Source organism: Schistocerca gregaria, unplaced genomic scaffold (assembly GCF_023897955.1).
Source record: "Schistocerca gregaria isolate iqSchGreg1 unplaced genomic scaffold, iqSchGreg1.2 ptg000001l___fragment_3, whole genome shotgun sequence".
Classification (NCBI taxonomy): domain Eukaryota; kingdom Metazoa; phylum Arthropoda; class Insecta; order Orthoptera; family Acrididae; genus Schistocerca; species Schistocerca gregaria.
In genome coordinates this window covers 5,533,714-5,554,070 of record NW_026061699.1, presented here as the reverse complement: position 1 = coordinate 5,554,070, position 20,357 = coordinate 5,533,714, and positions in this window count along the sequence as shown.

Here is a 20,357-nt window from a genome sequence, read left to right as displayed (position 1 = left end):
GAAACACAGAAATTGCATCGGGAATGAATATAACAGTCACCATGCGCACTTTCCTCCACAGGAGGTATGTCTCGAACAGTCTACGCTTTGATCGTTCCCTCGAAGACCAGTAGTAGTTTCCGATGCACATCTGGTGGCATTCTGTAATCTGTGGCCTATCAGAGTGTTGATGAAACACAGAAATTTCATCGGGATTGAATACAACAGTCACTATGCGCACTTTCCTCCATGATAGTAATTCTCAAACAGTCTGTGCTTTGATCGTTCCCTGTAAGACTAGTAGTAGTTTCCGATGCACATCTGGAGGCATTCTGTAATCTGTGGACTATTAGAGTGTTGATGAGACACAGAAATTGCATAGGGATTGAATACAACAGTCACCATGCGCACATTCCCCCATAAAAGTAATGTCTCAAACAGTCAACGATTTGATCGTTCCCTGGAAGACCAGTAGTAGTTTCCGATGAACATCTGGGGGCATTCTGTAATCTGTGGACTATCAGAGTGTTGATGAAACACAGAAATTGCTTCGGGATTGAATACAACAGTCACCATGCGCACTTTCCTACACGGGAGGTATGTCTCGAACAGTCTACGCTTTGATCATTCCCTGGAAGACCAGTAGTAGTTTCAGATGCACATCTGGTGGCATGCTTTAATCTGTGGCCTATCAGAGTGTTGATGAAACACAGAAATTGCATCGGGATTGAATACAACAGTCACAATGCGCACTTTCCTCCATGGGAGTAATTTTCAAACAGTCTGTGCTTTGATCGTTCCCTGTAAGACCAGTAGTAGTTTTCGATGCACATCTGGAGGCATTCTGTAATGTGTGGACTATTAGTGTGTTGATGAAACACAGTAACTGCTTCGGGATTGAATACAACAGTCACCATGCGCACATTCACCCATAAAAGTAATGTCTCAAACAGTCTACGATTTGATCGTTCCCTGGAAGACCAGTAGTAGTTTCCGATGAACATCTGGAGGCATTCCTTAATCTGTGGACTATCAGAGTGTTGATGAAACACGGAAATTGCATCCGGATTGAATACAACAGTCATCATGCGCACTTTCCTCCACGGGAGAAATGTCTCAAACAATCTACGATTTGATCGTTCCCTGGAAGACCAGTAGTAGTTTCCGATGCACATCTGGTGGCATTCTGTAATGTGTAGACTGTCAGGGTGTTGATGAAACACAGTAATTGCATCGGGATTGAATACAACAGTCACCATGCGCATTTTCCTCCATGGGAGTAATGTCTCTAACAGTCTACGATTTGATCGTTCCCCAGAAGACCAGTAGTAGTTTCCTATGCACATCTGTAGGCTTTCTGTACACTGTGGACTATCAGAGTGTTGATGAAACACAGAAATTGCATCGGGATTGAATACAACAGTCACCATGCCCACATTCCTCCATGGGAGTAAAGTCTCAAACAGTCTACGCTTTGATCGTTCCCTGGAAGACCAGTAGTACTTTCCGATGAACATCTGGAGGCATTCTGTAATCTGTGGCCTATCAGAGTGTTGATGAAAGACAGAAATTGCATCGGGGTTGAATACAACAGTCTGCATGCGCAGTTTCCTCCATGGGAGTAATGTCTCAAACAGTGTACGCTTTGATCGTTCCCTGGAAGACCAGTAGTAGCTTACGATGAACATCTGCAGGCATTCTGTAATCTGTGGACTATCAGAATGTTGACGAAACACAGAAATTGCATCGGGATTGAATACAACAGTCACCATGCTCACTTTCCTCCATAAAAGTAATGTCTCGAACAGTCTACGCTTTGATCGTTCCATGGAAGACCAGTAGTTGTTTCCGATGCACATCTGGAGGCATTCTGTAATCTGTGGACTATCATGCTGTTGATGAAACACAGAAATTGCATCGGGATTGAATACAACAGTCACCACCCGAACTCTCCTCCATGCGAGTAATGTCTGAAACAGTCTACGATTTGATCGTTCCCTGAAGACCAGTAGTAGTTTCCGATGCACATCTGGTGGCATTCTGTAATCTGGGGACTATCAGAGTGTTGATGAAACTCAGAAATTGCATCGGGATTGAATACAACAGTCACCATGCGCACTTTCCTCCATGGGAGTAGTGTCTCAAACAGTCTACTATTTGATCGTTAACTGGAAGACCACTAGTAGTTTCCGATGCACATCTGGTGGCATTCTCCAATCTGTTGGCTATCAGAGTGTTGATGAAACACAGAAATTGCCTCGGGATTGAATACAACAGTCACCATGCGCACTTTCCTCCATGGGAGTAATTCTCAAACAGTCTATTCTCTGATCTTTCCCTGTAAGACCAGTGGTAGCTTCCGATGCACATCTGGTGGCCTTCTGTAATCTGTGGACTATCAGAGTCTTAAAGAAACACAGAAATTGCATCGGGAATGAATATAACAGTCACCATGCGCACTTTCCTCCACAGGAGGTATGTCTCGAACAGTCTACGCTTTGATCGTTCCCTCGAAGACCAGTAGTAGTTTCCGATGCACATCTGGTGGCATTCTGTAATATGTGGCCTATCAGAGTGTTGATGAAACACAGAAATTTCATCGGGATTGAATACAACAGTCACCATGCGCACTTTCCTCCATGGGAGTAATTCTCAAACAGTCTGTGCTTTGATCGTTCCCTGTAAGACTAGTAGTAGTTTCCGATGCACATCTGGAGGCATTCTGTAATCTGTGGACTATTAGAGTGTTGATGAGACACAGAAATTGCATAGGGATTGAATACAACAGTCACCATGCGCACATTCCCCCATAAAAGTAATGTCTCAAACAGTCAACGATTTGATCGTTCCCTGGAAGACCAGTAGTAGTTTCCGATGAACATCTGGAGGCATTCTGTAATCTGTGGACTATCAGAGTGTTGATGAAACACAGAAATTGCATCGGTATTGAATACAACAGTCACCATGCGCACTTTCATCCATTGGAGTAATATCTCAAACAGTCTACGATTTCATCGTTCCCTGGAAGACCAGTAGTAGTTTCCGATATACATCTGGAAGCATTCTGTAAAATGTAGACTATCAGAGTGTTGATGAAACACGGAAATTGCATCCGGATTGAATACAACAGCCACCATGCGCACTTTCCTCCACGGGAGTAATGTCTCAAACGATCTATGATTTGATCGTTCCCTGGAAGACCAGTAGTAGTTTCCGATGCACATCTGGTGACATTCTGTAATGTGTAGACTATCAGGTTGTTGATGAAACATAGTAATTGCATCGGGATTGAATACAACAGTCAGCATGCGCACTTTCCTCCATGCGAGTAATGTCTCTAACAGTCTACGCTTTGATCGTTCCCCAGGAGACCAGTAGTTGTTTCCTATGCACATCTGGAGGCTTTCTGTACACTGTGGACTATCAGAGTGTTGGTGAAACACAGAAATTGCGTCGGGGTTGAATACAACAGTCTCCATGCACAGTTACCTCCATGGGAGTAATGTCTCAAACAATCTACGCTTTGATCGTTGTCTTGAAGACCAGTAGAAGTTTACGATGAACATCTGGAGGCATTCTGTAATCTGTGGACTATCAGAGTGTTGATGAAACACAGAAATTGCATCGGGATTGAATACAACAGACACCATGCGCACTTTCATACACGGTAGTAATGTCTCAAACTGTCTACGATTTGATCGTTCCCTGGAAGACCAGTAGTAGTTGAAAATGAACATCTGGCTGCATTCTGTAATCTGTGGACTATCAGAGTGTTGATGAAACACAGAAATTGCATCGGGATTGAATACAACAGTCACCATTCGCACATTCCTCCATGGGAGTAAAGTCTCAAACAGTCTACACTTTGATCGTTGCCTGGAAGACCAGTAGTAGTTTCCGATGAACATCTGGAGGCATTCTGTAATCTGTGGACTCTCAGAGTGTTGATGGAACACAGAAATTGCATCGGGATTGAATACAACCGTCTCCATGCACAGTTTCCTAAATCGGAGTAATGTCTCAAACAGTCTACGCTTTGATCGATCCCTGGAAGACCAGTAGTAGTTTCCGATGCACATCTGGAGGCATTCTGTAATCTGTGGAATATCAGAGTGTTGATGAAACACAGAAATTGCATCGGGATTGAATACAACAGTCACCATGCGCACTTTCCTCCATGGGAGTAATTCTCAAACAGTCTATTCTCTGATCGTTCCCTGTAAGACCAGTAGTAGCTTCCGATGCACATCTGGTGGCCTTCTGTAATCTGTGGACTATCAGAGTGTTAAAGAAACACAGAAATTGCATCGGGAATGAATATAACAGTCACCATGCACACTTTCCTCCACGGGAGGTATGTCTCGAACAGTCTACGCTTTGATCGTTCCCTGGAAGACCAGTAGTAGTTTCCTATGCACATCTGGAGGCTTTCTGTACCCTGTGGACTATCAGAGTGTTGGTGAAACACAGAAATTGCATCGGGGTTGAATACAACAGTCTTCCATGCACAGTTACCTCCATGGGAGTAACGTCTCAAACAGTCTACGCTTTGATCGTTGTCTTGAAGACCAGTAGTAGTTTACGATGAACATCTGGAGGCATTCTGTAATCTGTGGACTATCAGAGTGTTGATGAAACACAGAAATTGCATCGGGATTGAATACAACAGTCACCATGCGCAGTATCATACACGGTAGTAATGTCTCAAACTGTCTACGCTTTGATCGTTCCCTGGAAGACCAGTAGTAGTTGCCAAAGAGCATCTGGCGGCATTCTGTAATCTGTGGACTATCAGAGTGTTGATGAAACACAGAAATTGCATCGGGATTGAATACAACAGTCACCATTCGCACATTCCTCCATCTGAGTAAAGTTTCAAACAGTCTACACTTTGATCGTTGCCTGGAAGACCAGTAGTAGTTTCCGATGATCATCTGGAGGCATTCTGTAAACTGTGGACTCTCAGAGTGTTGATGGAACACAGAAATTGCATCGGGATTGAATACAACAGTCTCCATGCACAGTTTCCTAAATCGGAGTAATGTCTCAAAGAGTCTACGCTTTGATCGTTCCCTGGAAGACCAGTAGTAGTTTCCGATGCACATCTGGAGGCATTCTGTAATCTGTGGAATATCAGAGTGTTGATGAAACACAGAAATTGCATCGGGATTGAATACAACAGTCTCCATGCGCAGTTTCCTAAATCGGAGTAATGTCTCAAACAGTCTACGCTTTGATCGTTCCCTGGAAGACCAGTAGTAGTTTCCGATGCACATCTGGTGGCATTCTGTAATCTGTGGCCTATCAGAGTGTTGATGAAACACAGAAATTTCATCGGGATTGAATACAACAGTCACCATGCGCACTTTCCTCCATGGGAGTAATTCTCAAACAGTCTATGCTTTGATCGTTCCCTGTAAGACTAGTAGTAGTTTCCGATGCACATCTGGTGGCCTTCTGTAATCTGTGGACTATCAGAGTGTTAAAGAAACACAGAAATTGCATGGGGAATGAATATAACAGTCACCATGCGCACTTTCCTCCACGGGAGGTATGTCTCGAACAGTCTACGCTTTGATCGTTCCCTGGAAGACCAGTAGTAGTTTCCGATGCACATCTTGAGGCATTCTGTAATCTGTGGACTATTAGAATGTTGATGAGACACAGAAATTGCATAGGGATTGAATACAACAGTCACCATGCGCACATTCCCCCATAAAAGTAATGTCTCGAACAGTCAACGATTTGATAGTTCCCTGGAAGACCAGTAGTAGTTTCCGATGAACATCTGGAGGCATTCTGTAATCTGTGGACTATCAGAGTGTTGATGAAACACAGAAATTGCATCGGGATTGAATACAACAGTCACCATGCGCACTTTCCTCCACGGGAGGTATGTCTCGAACAGTCTACGCTTTGATCATTCCCTGGAAGACCAGTAGTAGTTTCCGATGCACATCTGGTGGCATTCTGTAATCTGTGGCCTATCAGAGTGTTGATGAAACACAGAAATTGCATCGGGATTGAATACAACAGTCACAATGCGCACTTTCCTCCATGGGAGTAATTTTCAAACAGTCTGTGCTTTGATCGTTCCCTGTAAGACCAGTAGTAGTTTTCGATGCACATCTGGAGGCATTCTGTAATGTGTGGACTATTAGTGTGTTGATGAAACACAGTAACTGCATCGGGATTGAATACAACAGTCACCATGCGCACATTCACCCATAAAAGTAATGTCTCAAACAGTCTACGATTTGATCGTTCCCTGGAAAACCAGTAGTAGTTTCCGATGAACATCTGGAGGCATTCCTTAATCTGTGGACTATCAGAGTGTTGATGAAACACGGAAATTGCATCCGGATTGAATACAACAGTCATCATGCGCACTTTCCTCCACGGGAGAAATGTCTCAAACAATCTACGATTTGATCGTTCCCTGGAAGACCAGTAGTAGTTTCCGATGCACATCTGGTGGCATTCAGTAATGAGTAGACTGTCAGGGTGTTGATGAAAAACAGTAATTGCATCGGGATTGAATACAACAGTCACCATGCGCATTTTCCTCCATGGGAGTAATGTCTCTAACAGTCTACGATTTGATCGTTCCCCAGAAGACCAGTAGTAGTTTCCTATGCACATCTGTGGGCTTTCTGTACACTGTGGACTATCAGAGTGTTGATGAAACACAGAAATTGCATCGGGATTGAATACAACAGTCACCATGCCCACATTCCTCCATGGGAGTAAAGTCTCAAACAGTCTACGCTTTGATCGTTCCCTGGAAGACCAGTAGTACTTTCCGATGAACATCTGGAGGCATTCTGTAATCTGTGGACTATCAGAGTGTTGATGAAACACAGAAATTGCATCGGAATTGAATACAACAGTCACCATGCGCACTTTCCTCCGTGGCAGTAATGTCTCAAACAGTCTACGCTTTGATCGTTCCCTGGAAGACCAGTAGTAGTTTCCGATGCACATCTGGAGGCATTCTGTAAAATGTGGGCTATCAGAGTGTTGATGAAAGACAGAAATTGCATCGGGGTTGAATACAACAGTCTCCATGCGCAGTTTCCTCCATGGGAGTAATGTCTCAAACAGTGTACGCTTTGATCGTTCCCTGGAAGACCAGTAGTAGCTTACGATGAACATCTGCAGGCATTCTGTAATCTGTGGACTATCAGAATGTCGACGAAACACAGAAATTGCATCGGGATTGAATACAACAGTCTCCATGCGCAGTTTCCTCCATGGGAGTAATGTCCCAAACAGTCAACGCTTTGTTCGTTCCCTGGAAGACCAGTAGTGGTTTCCGATGCACATCTGGAAGCATTCAGTAATCTGTGGACTATCAGAGTGTTGATAAAACACAGAAATTGATTCGGGATTGAATACAACAGTCACCATGCACACTTTCCTCCATGGGAGTAATGTCTCTAACAGTCTACGCTTTGATCGTTCCCCAGAAGACCAGTAGTTGTTTCCGATGCACATCTGGAGTCTTTCTGTTCTCTGTGGACTATCAGAGAGTTGATGAAACACAGAAATTGCATCGGGATTGAATACAACAGTCACCATGCGCACTTTCCTCCATGGGAGTAATTCTCAAACAGTCTATTCTTTGATCGTTCCCTGGAAGACCAGTAGTAGTTTCCGATGCACATCTCGAGGCATTCTGTACTCTGTGGACTATCAGAGTGTTGATGAAACACAGAAATTGCATCGTGATTGAATACAACAGTCACCATGCGCACTTTCCTCCATTTGAGTAATGTCTCTAACAGTCAAGGCTTTGATCGTTCCCTGGAAGACCAGTAGTAGTTTCCGATTCACATCTGGAGGCTTTCTGTACTCTGTGGACTATGAGAGTGTTGATGAAACACAGAAATTACATCGGGATTGAATACAACAGTCTCCATGCGCAGTTTCCTCCATGGGAGTAATGTCTCAAACAGTCTACGCTTTGATCGTTCCCTGGAAGACCAGTAGTAGTTTGAATTGCACATCTGGAGGCATTCTGTAATCCGTGGACTACCAGAGTGTTGATGAAACCCAGTAATTGCATCGGGATTGAATACAACAGTCACCATGCGCAGTTTCCTCCATGGGAGTAATGTCTCAAACAGTCTACGTTTTGATCGTTACTTGGAAGACCAGTAGTAGATTCCGATGCACATCTGGTGGCATTCTGTAATCTGTGGCCTATCAGAGTGTTGATGAAACACAGAAATTGCATAGGGATTGAATACAACAGTCACCATGCGCACATTCCCCCATAAAAGTAATGTCTCGAACAGTCAACGATTTGATAGTTCCCTGGAAGACCAGTAGTAGTTTCCGATGAACATCTGGAGGCATTCTGTAATCTGTGGACTATCAGAGTGTTGATGAAACACAGAAATTGCATCGGGATTGAATACAACAGTCACCATGCGCACTTTCCTCCACGGGAGGTATGTCTCGAACAGTCTACGCTTTGATCATTCCCTGGAAGACCAGTAGTAGTTTCCGATGCACATCTGGTGGCATTCTGTAATCTGTGGCCTATCAGAGTGTTGATGAAACACAGAAATTGCATCGGGATTGAATACAACAGTCACAATGCGCACTTTCCTCCATGGGAGTAATTTTCAAACAGTCTGTGCTTTGATCGTTCCCTGTAAGACCAGTAGTAGTTTTCGATGCACATCTGGAGGCATTCTGTAATGTGTGGACTATTAGTGTGTTGATGAAACACAGTAACTGCATCGGGATTGAATACAACAGTCACCATGCGCACATTCACCCATAAAAGTAATGTCTCAAACAGTCTACGATTTGATCGTTCCCTGGAAAACCAGTAGTAGTTTCCGATGAACATCTGGAGGCATTCCTTAATCTGTGGACTATCAGAGTGTTGATGAAACACGGAAATTGCATCCGGATTGAATACAACAGTCATCATGCGCACTTTCCTCCACGGGAGAAATGTCTCAAACAATCTACGATTTGATCGTTCCCTGGAAGACCAGTAGTAGTTTCCGATGCACATCTGGTGGCATTCAGTAATGAGTAGACTGTCAGGGTGTTGATGAAAAACAGTAATTGCATCGGGATTGAATACAACAGTCACCATGCGCATTTTCCTCCATGGGAGTAATGTCTCTAACAGTCTACGATTTGATCGTTCCCCAGAAGACCAGTAGTAGTTTCCTATGCACATCTGTGGGCTTTCTGTACACTGTGGACTATCAGAGTGTTGATGAAACACAGAAATTGCATCGGGATTGAATACAACAGTCACCATGCCCACATTCCTCCATGGGAGTAAAGTCTCAAACAGTCTACGCTTTGATCGTTCCCTGGAAGACCAGTAGTACTTTCCGATGAACATCTGGAGGCATTCTGTAATCTGTGGACTATCAGAGTGTTGATGAAACACAGAAATTGCATCGGAATTGTATACAACAGTCACCATGCGCACTTTCCTCCGTGGCAGTAATGTCTCAAACCGTCTACGCTTTGATCGTTCCCTGGAAGACCAGTAGTAGTTTCCGATGCACATCTGGAGGCATTCTGTAAAATGTGGGCTATCAGAGTGTTGATGAAAGACAGAAATTGCATCGGGGTTGAATACAACAGTCTCCATGCGCAGTTTCCTCCATGGGAGTAATGTGTCAAACAGTGTACGCTTTGATCGTTCCCTGGAAGACCAGTAGTAGCTTACGATGAACATCTGCAGGCATTCTGTAATCTGTGGACTATCAGAATGTCGACGAAACACAGAAATTGCATCGGGATTGAATACAACAGTCTCCATGCGCAGTTTCCTCCATGGGAGTAATGTCCCAAACAGTCAACGCTTTGTTCGTTCCCTGGAAGACCAGTAGTGGTTTCCGATGCACATCTGGAAGCATTCAGTAATCTGTGGACTATCAGAGTGTTGATAAAACACAGAAATTGATTCGGGATTGAATACAACAGTCACCATGCACACTTTCCTCCATGGGAGTAATGTCTCTAACAGTCTACGCTTTGATCGTTCCCCAGAAGACCAGTAGTTGTTTCCGATGCACATCTGGAGTCTTTCTGTTCTCTGTGGACTATCAGAGAGTTGATGAAACACAGAAATTGCATCGGGATTGAATACAACAGTCACCATGCGCACTTTCCTCCATGGGAGTAATTCTCAAACAGTCTATGCTTTGATCGTTCCCTGGAAGACCAGTAGTAGTTTCCGATGCACATCTCGAGGCATTCTGTACTCTGTGGACTATCAGAGTGTTGATGAAACACAGAAATTGCATCGTGATTGAATACAACAGTCACCATGCGCACTTTCCTCCATTTGAGTAATGTCTCTAACAGTCAAGGCTTTGATCGTTCCCTGGAAGACCAGTAGTAGTTTCCGATTCACATCTGGAGGCTTTCTGTACTCTGTGGACTATGAGAGTGTTGATGAAACACAGAAATTACATCGGGATTGAATACAACAGTCTCCATGCGCAGTTTCCTCCATGGGAGTAATGTCTCAAACAGTCTACGCTTTGATCGTTCCCTGGAAGACCAGTAGTAGTTTGAATTGCACATCTGGAGGCATTCTGTAATCCGTGGACTACCAGAGTGTTGATGAAACCCAGTAATTGCATCGGGATTGAATACAACAGTCACCATGCGCAGTTTCCTCCATGGGAGTAATGTCTCAAACAGTCTACGTTTTGATCGTTACTTGGAAGACCAGTAGTAGATTCCGATGCACATCTGGGGGCTTTCTGTAATCTGTGGACTATCAGACTGTTGATGAAACACAGAAATTGCCTCGGGATTGAATACAACAGTCACCATGCGCACTTTCCTCCATGGGAGTAATGTCTCTAACAGTCTACGCTTTGATCGTTCCCCAGAAGACCAGTAGTAGTGTCCGATGCACATCTGGAGGCTTTCTGTTCTCTGTGGACTATCAGAGAGTAGATGAAACACAAAAATTTCATTGGGATTGAATACAACAGTCACCATGCGCACGTTCCTCCATGGGAGTAATTCTCAAACAGTCTATGCTTTGATCGTTCCCTGGAAGACCAGTAGTAGTTTGATTTGCACATCTGGAGGCATTCTGTAATCTGTGGTCTACCAGAGTGTTGATGAAACACAGAAATTGCATCGGGATTGAATACAACAGTCAACATGCGCACTTTCCTCCGTGGGAGTAATTCTCAAACAGTCTATGTTTTGATCGTTCCCTGTAAGACCAGTAGTAGTTTCCGATGCACATCTGGTGGCATTCTGTAATCTGTGGACTATCAGAGTGTTGATGAAACACAGAAATTGCATCGGGAATGAATACAACAGTCACTATGCGCAGTTTCCTCCATGGGAGTAAAGTCTCAAACAGTCTACGCTTTGATCATTTCCTGGAAGACCAGTAGTAGTTTCCGATGCACATCTGGGGGATTTCCGTAATCTGTGGACTATCAGAGTGTTGATGAAACACAGAAATTGCATCGGGATTGAATACAACAGTCACCATGCGCACTTTCCTCCATGGGAGTAATTCTCAAACAGTCTATGCTTTGATCGTTCCCTGTAAGACTAGTAGTAGTTTCCGATGCACATCTGTTGGCTTTCTGTAATCTGTGGAGTATCAGAGTGTTGATGAAACACAGAAATTGCTTCGGGATTGAATACAACAGTCACCATGCGCACTTTCCTCCATGCGAGTAATGTCTCTAACAGTCTACGCTTTGATCGTTCCTTAGAAGACCAGTAGTAGTTTCCTATGCACATCTGGATGCTTTCTGTACACTGTGGACTATCAGAGTGTTGATGAAAGACAGAATTTGCATCGGGGTTGAATACAAGAGACTCCATGCGCAGTTTCCTCCATGGGAGTAATGTCTCAAACAGTCTACGATTTGGTCGTTCCCTGGAAGACCAGTAGTAGTTTACGATGTACATCTGGGGGCATTCTGTAATCTATGGACTATCAGAATGTTGATGAAACACAGAAATTGCATCAGGATTGAATACAACAGTCACCATGCGCACTTTCCTCCATGGGAGTAATGTCTCTAACAGTCTACGCTTTGATCGTTCCCCAGAAGACCTGTAGTAGTTTCCGATGCACATATGGAGGCTTTCTGTTCTCTGTGGACTATCAGAGAGTTGATGAAACACAGAAATTGCATCGGGATTGAATACAACATTCACCATGCGCACTTCCCTCCATGGGAGTAATTCTCAAACAGTCTATGCTCTGATCGTTCCCTGTAAGACCAGTAGTAGTTTCCGATGCACATCTCGAGGCATTCTGTACTCTGTAGACTATCAGAGTGTTGATGAAACACAGAAATTGCATCGGGATTGAATGCAACAGTCTCCATGCGCAGTTTCCTCCATGGGAGAAATGTCTCAAACATTCTACGCTTTGATCGTTCCCTGGAAGACCAGTAGTAGTTTGATTTGCACATCTGGAGGCATTCTGTAATCTGTGGTCTACCAGAGTGTTGATGAAACACAGAAATTGCATCGGGATTGAATACAACAGTCAACATGCGCACTTTCCTCCGTGGGAGTAATTCTCAAACAGTCTATGTTTTGATCGTTCCCTGGAAGACCAGTAGTAGTTTCCGATGCACATCTGGTGGCATTCTGTAATCTGTGGACTATCAGAGTGTTGATGAAACACAGAAATTGCATCGGGAATGAATACAACAGTCACTATGCGCAGTTTCCTCCATGGGAGTAATGTCTCAAACAGTCTACGCTTTGATCGTTCCCTGGAAGACCAGTAGTAGTTTCCGATTAACATCTGGAGGCATTCTGTATTCTGTGGAGTATCAGAGTGTCGATTAAACACAGAAATTGCATCGGGATTGAATACAACAGTCACCATGCGCACATTCCTCCATAAAAGTAATGTCTCAAACAGTCTACGCTTTGATCGATCCATGGAAGACCAGTAGTAGTTTCCGATGCACATCTGGAGGCATTCTGTAATCTGTGGACTATCAGAGTGTTGATGAAACACAGAAATTGCATCCCGATTGAATACAACAGTCACCATGCGCACTTTCCTCCATGGGTGTAATGTCCCAAACAGTCAACGCTTTGTTCGTTCCTTGGAAGACCAGTAGTAGTTTCCGATGCACATCTGGTGGCAATCTGTAATCTGTGGACTATCAGAGTGTTGATGAAACACAGAAATTGCATCGGGAATGAATACAACAATCACCATGCGCAGTTTCCTCCATGGGAATAATGTCTCAATTAGTCTACGCTTTGATCGTTCCCTGGAAGACCAGTAGTAGATTCCGATGCACATCTGGGGGCTTTCTGTAATCTGTGGACTATCAGAGTGTTGATGAAACACAGAAATTGGCTCCTGATTGAATACAACAGTCACCATGCGCACTTTCCTCCATGGAAGTAATTCTCAAACAGTCTATTCTTTGATCGTTCCTGTAAGACCAGTAGTAGTTTCCGATGCACATCTGGTGGCCTTCTGTAATCTTTGGACTATCAGAGTGTTAAAGAAACACAGAAATTGCATCGGGAATGAATACAACAGTCACCATGCGCACTTTCCTCCACGGGAGGTATGTCTCGAACAGTCTACGCTTTGATCATTCCCTGGAAGACCAGTAGTAGTTTCCGATGCACATCTGGTGGCATTCTGTAATCTGTGGATTATCAGAGTGTTGATGAAACACAGAAATTGCATCGGGATTGAATACAAAAGTCACAATGCGCACTTTCCTCCATGGGAGTAATTCTCAAACAGTCTATGCTTTGATCGTTCCCTGTAAGACCAGTAGTAGTTTCCGATGCACATCTGGAGGCATTCTGTAATCTGTTGACTATTAGAGTGTTGATGAAACCCAGAAATTGCATCGGGATTGAATACAACAGTCACCAGGCGCACATTCACCCATGAAAGTAATGTCTCAAACAGTCTACGATTTGATCGTTCCCTGGAATACTAGTAGTAGTTTCCGATGAACATATGGATGCATTCCTTAATCTGTGCACTATCAGAGTGTTGATGAAACACAGAAATTGCTTCCGGATTGAATACAACAGTCACCATGCGCACTTAACTCCATTGGAGTAATGTCTCAAACAGTCAACGCTTTGATCGTTCCCTGGAAGACCAGTAGTAGTTTCCGACGCACATCTGGAGGCATTCTGTAAAATGTGGACTATCAGAGTGTTGATGAAACACAGAAATTGCATACGGATTTAATACAACAGTCATCATGCGCACTTTCCTCCATGGGAGTAATGTCTCAAACAATCTACGATTTGATCGTTCCCTGGAAGACCAGTAGTAGTTTCCAATGCACATCTGGTGGCATTCTGTAATGTGTAGACTATCAGGGTGTTGATGAAACACAGTAATTGCATCGGGATTGAATACAACAGTCACCATGCGCATTTTCCTCCATGGGCGTAATGTCTCTAACAGTCTACGATTTGATCGTTCCCCAGAAGACCAGTAGTAGTTTCCTATGCACATCTGTAGGCTTTCTGTACACTGTGGACTATCAGAGTGTTGATGAAACACAGAAATTGCATCGGGATTGAATACATCAGTCACCATGCGCGCATTTTTCCATGGGAGTAAAGTCTCAAACAGTCTACGCTTTGCTCGTTCCCTGGAAGACCAGTAGTACTTTCCGATGAACATCTGGAGGCATTCTGTAATCTGTGGACTATCAGAGTGTTGATGAAACACAGAATTTGCATCGGGATTGAATACAACAGTCACCATGCGCACTTTCCTCCATGGCAGTAATGTCTAAACAGTCTACGCTTTGATCTTTCCCTGGAAGACCAGTAGTAGTTTCCGATGCACATCTGGAGGCATTCTGTAAAATGTGGGCTATCAGAGTGTTGATGAAAGACAGAAATTGCATCGGAGTTGAATACAACAGTCTCTATGCGCAGTTTCCTCCATGGGTGTAATGTCTAAACAGTGTACGCTTTGATCGTTCCCTGGAAGACCAGTAGTAGTATACGATGAACATCTGGAGGCATTCTGTAATCTGTGGACTATCAGAATGTTGACGAAACACAGAAATTGCATCGGGATTGAATACAACAGTCACCATGCGCACATTCCTCCATAAAAGTAATGTCTCAAACAGTCTACGATTTGATCGTTCCATGGAAGACCAGTAGTAGTTTCCGATGCACATCTGGAGGCATTCTGTAATCTGTGGACTATCAGGGTGTTGATGAAACACAGAAATTGCATCCCGATCGAATACAACAGTCACCATGCGCACTTTCCTCCATGGGAGTAATGTCCCAAACAGTCAACGATTTGTTCGTTCCCTGGAAGACCAGTAGTAGTTTCCTATGCTCATCTGGTGCCATTCTGTAATCTGTGGCCTATCAGAGTGTTGATGAAACACAGAAATTTCATCGGGATTGAATACAACAGTCACCATGCGCACTTTCCTCCACGGGAGGTATGTCTCGAACAGTCTACGCTTTGATCGTTCCCTGGAAGACCAGTAGTAGTTTCCGATGCACATCTGGAGGCATTCTGTAATCTGTGGACTATTAGAATGTTGATGAGACACAGAAATTGCATAGGGATTGAATACAACAGTCACCATGCGCACATTCCCCCATAAAAGTAATGTCTCGAACAGTCAACGATTTGATAGTTCCCTGGAAGACCAGTAGTAGTTTCCGATGAACATCTGGAGGCATTCTGTAATCTGTGGACTATCAGAGTGTTGATGAAACACAGGAATTGCATCGGGATTGAATACAACAGTCACCATGCGCACTTTCCTCCACGGGAGGTATGTCTCGAACAGTCTACGCTTTGATCATTCCCTGGAAGACCAGTAGTAGTTTCCGATGCACATCTGGAGGCATTCTGTAATCTGTGGCCTACAGAGTGTTAATGAAACACAGAAATTGCATCGGGATTGAATACAACAGTCACAATGCGCACTTTCCTCCATGGGAGTAATTTTCAAACAGTCTGTGCTTTGATCGTTCCCTGTAAGACCAGTAGTAGTTTTCGATGCACATCTGGAGGCATTCTGTAATGTGTGGACTATTAGTGTGTTGATGAAACACAGTAACTGCATCGGGATTGAATACAACAGTCACCATGCGCACATTCACCCATAAAAGTAATGTCTCAAACAGTCTACGATTTGATCGTTCCCTGGAAAACCAGTAGTAGTTTCCGATGAACATCTGGAGGCATTCTGTAATCTGTGGACTATCAGAGTGTTGATGAAACACGGAAATTGCATCCGGATTGAATACAACAGTCATCATGCGCACTTTCCTCCACGTGAGAAATGTCTCAAACAATCTACGATTTGATCGTTTCCTGGAAGACCAGTAGTAGTTTCCGATGCACATCTGGTGTCATTCAGTAATGAGTAGACTGTCAGGGTGTTGATGAAACACAGAAATTGCATCGGGATTGAATACAACAGTCACCATGCGCATTTTCCTCCATGGGAGTAATGTCTCTAACAGTCTACGATTTGATCGTTCCCCAGAAGACCAGTAGTAGTTTCCTATGCACATCTGTGGGCTTTCTGTACACTGTGGACTATCAGAGTGTTGATGAAACACAGAAATTGCATCGGGATTGAATACAACAGTCACCATGCCCACATTCCTCCATGGGAGTAAAGTCTCAAACAGTCTACGCTTTGATCGTTCCCTGGAAGACCAGTAGTACTTTCCGATGAACATCTGGAGGCATTCTGTAATCTGTGGACTATCAGAGTGTTGATGAAACACAGAAATTGCATCGGAATTGAATACAACAGTCACCATGCGCACTTTCCTCCATGGCAGTAATGTCTCAAACAGTCTACGCTTTGATCGTTCCCTGGAAGACCAGTAGTAGTTTCCGATGCACATCTGGAGGCATTCTGTAAAATGTGGGCTATCAGAGTGTTGATGAAAGACAGAAATTGCATCGGGGTTGAATACAACAGTCTCCATGCGCAGTTTCCTCCATGGGAGTAATGTCTCAAACAGTGTACGCTTTGATCGTTCCCTGGAAGACCAGTAGTAGCTTACGATGAACATCTGCAGGCATTCTGTAATCTGTGGACTATCAGAATGTTGACGAAACACAGAAATTGCATCGGGATTGAATACAACAGTCTCCATGCGCAGTTTCCTCCATGGGAGTAATGTCCCAAACAGTCAACGCTTTGTTCGTTCCCTGGAAGACCAGTAGTGGTTTCCGATGCACATCTGGAAGCATTCAGTAATCTGTGGACTATCAGAGTGTTGATAAAACACAGAAATTGCCTCGGGATTGAATACAACAGTCACCATGCACACTTTCCTCCATGGGAGTAATGTCTCAAACAGTCTACGCTTTGATCGTTCCCCAGAAGACCAGTAGTTGTTTCCGATGCACATCTGGAGTCTTTCTGTTCTCTGTGGACTATCAGAGAGTTGATGAAACACAGAAATTGCATCGGGATTGAATACAACAGTCACCATGCGCACTTTCCTCCATGGGAGTAATTCTCAAACAGTCTATGCTTTGATCGTTCCCTGGAAGACCAGTAGTAGTTTCCGATGCACATCTCGAGGCATTCTGTACTCTGTGGACTATCAGAGTGTTGATGAAACACAGAAATTGCATCGTGATTGAATACAACAGTCACCATGCGCACTTTCCTCCATTTGAGTAATGTCTCTAACAGTCAAGGCTTTGATCGTTCCCTGGAAGACCAGTAGTAGTTTCCGATTCACATCTGGAGGCTTTCTGTACTCTGTGGACTATGAGAGTGTTGATGAAACACAGAAATTACATCGGGATTGAATACAACAGTCTCCATGCGCAGTTTCCTCCATGGGAGTAATGTCTCAAACAGTCTACGCTTTGATCGTTCCCTGGAAGACCAGTAGTAGTTTGAATTGCACATCTGGAGGCATTCTGTAATCCGTGGACTACCAGAGTGTTGATGAAACACAGTAATTGCATCGGGATTGAATACAACAGTCACCATGCGCAGTTTCCTCCATGGGAGTAATGTCTCAAACAGTCTACGTTTTGATCGTTACTTGGAAGACCAGTAGTAGATTCCGATGCACATCTGGGGGCTTTCTGTAATCTGTGGACTATCAGACTGTTGATGAAACACAGAAATTGCCTCGGGATTGAATACAACAGTCACCATGCGCACTTTCCTCCATGGGAGTAATGTCTCTAACAGTCTACGCTTTGATCGTTCCCCAGAAGACCAGTAGTAGTGTCCGATGCACATCTGGAGGCTTTTTGTTCTCTGTGGACTATCAGAGAGTAGATGAAACACAAAAATTTCTTTGGGATTGAATACAACAGTCACCATGCGCACGTTCCTCCATGGGAGTAATTCTCAAACAGTCTATGCTTTGATCGTTCCCTGGAAGACCAGTAGTAGTTTGATTTGCACATCTGGAGGCATTCTGTAATCTGTGGTCTACCAGAGTGTTGATGAAACACAGAAATTGCATCGGGATTGAATACAACAGTCAACATGCGCACTTTCCTCCGTTGGAGTAATTCTCAAACAGTCTATGTTTTGATCGTTCCCTGTAAGACCAGTAGTAGTTTCCGATGCACATCTGGTGGCATTCTGTAAACTGTGGACTATCAGAGTGTTGATGAAACACAGAAATTGCATCGGGAATGAATACAACAGTCACTATGCGCAGTTTCCTCCATGGGAGTAAAGTCTCAAACAGTCTACGCTTTGATCGTTTCCTGGAAGACCAGTAGTAGTTTCCGATGCACATCTGGGGGATTTCCGTAATCTGTGGACTATCAGAGTGTTGATGAAACACAGAAATTGCATCGGGATTGAATACAACAGTCACCATGCGCACTTTCCTCCATGGGAGTAATTCTCAAACAGTCTATGCTTTGATCGTTCCCTGTAAGACTAGTAGTAGTTTCCGATGCACATCTGTTGGCTTTCTGTAATCTGTGGAGTATCAGAGTGTTGATGAAACACAGAAATTGCTTCGGGATTGAATACAACAGTCACCATGCGCACTTTCCTCCATGCGAGTAATGTCTCTAACAGTCTACGCTTTGATCGTTCCTTAGAAGACCAGTAGTAGTTTCCTATGCACATCTGGATGCTTTCTGTACACTGTGGACTATCAGAGTGTTGATGAAAGACAGAAATTGCATCGGGGTTGAATACAAGAGACTCCATGCGCAGTTTCCTCCATGGGAGTAATGTCTCAAACAGTCTACGATTTGGTCGTTCCCTGGAAGACCAGTAGTAGTTTACGATGTACATCTGGGGGCATTCTGTAATCTATGGACTATCAGAATGTTGATGAAACACAGAAATTGCATCAGGATTGAATACAACAGTCACCATGCGCACTTTCCTCCATGGGAGTAATGTCTCTAACAGTCTACGCTTTGATCGTTCCCCAGAAGACCTGTAGTAGTTTCCGATGCACATATAGAGGCTTTCTGTTCTCTGTGGACTATCAGAGAGTTGATGAAACACAGAAATTGCATCGGGATTGAATACAACATTCACCATGCGCACTTCCCTCCATGGGAGTAATTCTCAAACAGTCTATGCTTTGATCGTTCCCTGTAAGACCAGTAGTAGTTTCCGATGCACATCTGGAGGCATTCTGTAAAATGTGGACTATCAGAGTGTTGATGAAACACAGAAATTGCATACGGATTTAATACAACAGTCATCATGCGCACTTTCCTCCATGGGAGTAATGTCTCAAACAATCTACGATTTGATCGTTCCCTGGAAGACCAGTAGTAGTTTCCGATGCACATCTGGTGGCATTCTGTAATGTGTAGACTATCAGGGTGTTGATGAAACACAGTAATTGCATCGGGATTGAATACAACAGTCACCATGCGCATTTTCCTCCATGGGCGTAATGTCTCTAACAGTCTACGATTTGATCGTTCCCCAGAAGACCAGTAGTAGTTTCCTATGCACATCTGTAGGCTTTCTGTACACTGTGGACTATCAGAGTGTTGATGAAACACAGAAATTGCATCGGGATTGAATACATCAGTCACCATGCGCGCATTTTTCCATGGGAGTAAAGTCTCAAACAGTCTACGCTTTGCTCGTTCCCTGGAAGACCAGTAGTACTTTCCGATGAACATCTGGAGGCATTCTGTAATCTGTGGACTATCAGAGTGTTGACGAAACACAGAATTTGCATCGGGATTGAATACAACAGTCACCATGCGCACTTTCCTCCATGGCAGTAATGTCTAAACAGTCTACGCTTTGATCTTTCCCTGGAAGACCAGTAGTAGTTTCCGATGCACATCTGGAGGCATTCTGTAAAATGTGGGCTATCAGAGTGTTGATGAAAGACAGAAATTGCATCGGAGTTGAATACAACAG